Source organism: Triticum dicoccoides, chromosome 2A, assembly GCF_002162155.2.
Source record: "Triticum dicoccoides isolate Atlit2015 ecotype Zavitan chromosome 2A, WEW_v2.0, whole genome shotgun sequence".
NCBI lineage: Eukaryota > Viridiplantae > Streptophyta > Magnoliopsida > Poales > Poaceae > Triticum > Triticum dicoccoides.
This window is the reverse complement of record NC_041382.1, coordinates 6,838,226-6,842,692: the sequence shown is the minus strand read 5'-3', so window position 1 is coordinate 6,842,692 and position 4,467 is coordinate 6,838,226.

The following is a 4,467-nucleotide window of genomic DNA, read 5'->3' as shown; positions in this document are numbered from 1 at the left end:
TATTTTCTTTTGTTTTTTGCTTTATTTTTTTATTCTTTTTGCTTTTAGTGTTAGAAAAATTATAAACTTTCTGTTAGTGCCATTTTATTTTGTGATTAACTTTACAATAAAAATAGTTTTTTTCCTATTTTTTATTTCTTTTTTGCATTATTTTTTTGCTTTAATTTTTAATTCTGTTTGCTTTTAGGTTAGCAAAATTATAAACTTTCTGTTAGTGCCATTAGTTTTAAAAAAATAATAAACTTTCTGCTAGTGCCATTAGTTTTCAAATTTGAATAGTTAAAATTTGAATTCTTTGAAAATTGTTTGAATCACAAGTTTGTGATTAACTTACTAAAAAAATGAGAATAGATGCGCTTATAGAGAAAATTCAACCTAAATTCCTAGTAAATTTCTATGAATTTCAGAGGAACTCACTATGAATTTAGGTTAAACTTTTCTCTATTAGGGCATCTATTTTCACTTTGAGAGGAGCTCAACAAGGCAGAGAGGGAAGGGCTTATAAACCGGTGTGAGCCCCCTTCGGTTGCCGAGGTGGGACTAAACTCTGCCCGCAACGAGGACCAACCGTTTAGTCCCGGTTTGTGGCACAAACCGGGACTAATGGTCATGGGCCAGGGGCGAGGAGCAAAATTATAAACTTTCTATTAGTGCCATTAATTTTAGAAAGTTGAGAGTTGGCATGGGCCAGGGACTAATGGTCATGGTATTACGAGGGCCGAACCATAAGACATGAAAGCATTTCAAATGAACTCTGAAAAAGTTGAAAGTTGGCATGGTATCATAATTTCACCCACATAGCATGTGCATGTACAAAACGGACAATGGTAGCATGTTGGTGTGTTACAAAGTTGGCATGGTATCATCATAATAGTTGCAGGAGAAAGTCTTCACTTTTTCTTCACTTGTGTCATTTGCTTATTGCGCCGTAACCATGGATAATCTTCATTGTTTATCAGGATGCTTGGGTCAGCCTTGACATTGAAGGGAGGAATTTCATGAAACTTGCCGTCCACTCCCAGGATGTCCCTTTTCCTGAAAGAACTATGTGGCGCTTTGGCTCATCGTATGATGTATTCACTTCCTTATCTTTTCTTTTTCTCGTTTTGGTAGACATGTCCTTCACATAGATAACTTGTGCCACATCATTGGCTAGGACGAACGGTTCGTCAGTGTACCCAAGATTTTTCAGATCCACTGTTGTCATTCCGTACTGTGGGTCTACCAGTACCCCGCCGCTTGACAGATTGACCCATTTTGCACTTAAACAAAGGGACCTTAAAATCAGGTCCGTAGTCAAGTTCCCATATGTCCACTATGTAACCATAATATGTGTCCTTTCCGCTCTCGGTTGCTGCATCAAAGCGGACACCGTTGTTTTGGTTGGTGCTCTTTTGATATTGAGCGATCGTGTAAAATGTATTCCCATTTATCTCGTATCCTTTGTAAGTCAATACAGTCAAAGATGGTCCCCTAGACAACAAGTACAACTCATCACAAACAGTGTTGTCACCTCTGAGACGTGTTTCCAACCAACTGCTGAAAGTCCTGATGTGTTCACATGTAATCCAATCGTCGCACTGCTCCGGGTGTTTGGAGCGCAGACTGTTCTTGTGTTCATCGACATACGGGGTCACCAAGGTAGAGTTCTGTAGAACTGTGTAGTGTGCTTGAGACCATGAATATCCGTCCCTGCATATTATTGAGTCTCTTCCAAGAGTGCCTTTTCCAGTCAGTCTTCCCTCATACCGCGATTTAGGAAGACCTATCTTCTTAAGGCCAGGAATGAAGTCAACACAAAACCCGATAACATCCTCTGTTTGATGGCCATGGAGATGCTTCCTTCTGGCCTAGCGCGGTTACGGGCATATTTCTTTAGGACTCCCATGAACCTCTCAAAGGGGAACATATTGTGTAGAAATACGGGCCCCAGGATGACAATCTCGTCGACTAGATGAACTAGGATGTGCGTCATGATATTGAAGAAGGATGATGGGAACACCATCTCGAAACTGACAAGACATTGCGCCACATCACTCCTTAGCCTTGGTACGATTTCTGGATCGATCACCTTTTGAGAGATTACATTGAGGAATGCACATAGCTTCACAATGGCTAATCGGACGTTTTCCGGTAGAAGCCCCCTCAATGCAACCGGAAGCAGTTGCGTCACAATCACGTGGCAGTCATGAGACTTTAGGTTCTGAAACTTTTTCTCTGGCATATTTATTATTCCCTTTATATTCGACGAGAAGCCAGTCGTGACCTTCATACTGAGAAGGCATTCAAAGAAGATTTCTTTCTCTTCTTTCGTAAGAGCATAGCTGGCAGGACCTTTATACTGCTTCGGAGGCATGCCGTCTTTTTCGTGCAAACGTTGCAGGTCCTCCCGTGCCTCAGGTGTATCTTTTGTCTTCTCATACACGCCCAAGAAGCCTAGCAGGTTCACGCAAAGGTTCTTCGTCACGTGCATCACGCCGATTGAAGAGCGGACCTCTAGGTCTTTCCAGTAGGGTAGGTCCCAAAATATAGATTTCTTCTTCCACATGGTTGTGTGTCCTTCAGCGTCATTCGGAACAGCTAGTCCACCGGGACCCTTTCCAAAGATTACGTAGTGTAAATCATTGACCATAGCAAGTACGTGATCACCGGTACGCATGGCGGGCTTCTGCCGGTGATCTGCCTCGCCTTTGACATGGTTGCCTTTCTTTCGACATTGATGGTTGGTCGGAAGAAATCGACGATGGCCCAGTTACACATTCTTCCTGCATTTGTCCAGGTATATACTTTCAGTGTCATCTAAACAGTGCGTGCATGCGTGGTATCCTTTGTTTGTCTGTCTTGAAAGGTTACTGAGAGCGGGCCAATTGTTGATGGTCACGAACAGCAACGCCCTAAGGTTAAATTCCTCCTGTCTGTGCTCATCCCACGTACGTACACCGTTTCCATTCCACAGCTGTAAAAGTTCTTCAACTAATGGCCTTAGGTACACATCAATTTCATTGCCGGGTTGCTTAGGGCCTTGGATGAGAACTGACATCATAATGAACTTCCACTTCATGCACATCCAAGGAGGAAGGTTATACATACATAGAGTCACGGGCCAGGTGCTATGATTGCTGCTCTACTCCCCGAAAGGATTAATGCCATCCGCGCTTAAAGCAAACCATACATTCCTTGGGTCCTTTGCAAACTCATCGCAGTACTTTCTCTCGATTTTTCTCCACTGCGACCCGTCAACGGGTGCTCTCAACTTCCCATCTTTCTTTCGGTTCTCACTGTGCCATCGCATCAACTTGGCATGCTCTTCTTTTCTGAACAGACATTTCATCCGTGGTATTATAGGAGCATACCACATCACCTTCGCAGGAACCCTCTTCCTGGGGGCTCGCCGTCAACATCACCAGGGTCATCTCGTCTGATCTTATACCGCAATGCACCGCATACCGGGCATGCGTTCAGATCCTTGTATGCACCGCGGTAGAGGATGCAGTCATTAGGGCATGCATGTATCTTCTCCACCTCCAATCCTAGAGGGCATACGACCTTCTTTGCTGCGTATGTACTGTCGGGCAATTCGTTATCCTTTGGAAGCTTCTTCTTCAATATTTTCAGTAGCTTCTCAAATCCTTTGTCAGCCACAGCATTCTCTGCCTTCCACTGCAGCAATTCCAGTACGGTACCGAGCTTTGTGTTGCCATCTTCGCAATTGGGGTATAACCCTTTTTGGTGATCCTCTAACATCCGATCGAACTTCAGCTTCTCCTTTTGACTTTTGCATTGCGTCCTTGCATCGACAATGACCCGGCGAGATCATCATCATCGTGCACATCGTCTGGTTCCTCTTGATCTTCAGCAGCTTCACCCGTTGCAGCATCATTGGTCACATCGTCTGGTTCCTCTTGATCTTCACCAGCTCCCCCCGTTACAGCATCACCGTATTCAGGGGGCACATAGTTGTCATCGTACTATTCTTCTTCGCCGTCTTCCATCATAACCCCTATTTCTCTGTGCCTCGTCCAAACATTATAGTGTGGCATGAAACCCTTATAAAGCAGGTGGGAGTGAAGGATTTTACGGTTAGAGTAAGACCTCGTATTCCCACATTCAGTGCATGGACAACACATAAAACCATTCTGCTTGTTTGCCTCAGCCGCATCGAGAAACTCATGCACGCCCTTAATGTACTCGCAGGTGTGTCTGTCATCGTACATCCATTGCCGGTTCATCTACGTGCATTATATATAATTAAGTGTCCAAATTAATAGAAGCTCATCATCACATTAAAACCAAAGTGCATACATAGTTCTCATCTAGCAACATATAGCTCTCCAGAGCATCTAATTAATTAAACCATACATTGAAACTATGTAAAACATTTCAAGGCGAAAACAAATGCGATCATAATCGCAACCAAGGTAACAATTGATCCAACGGCATAATGATACCAAGCCTCGGTATGAATGG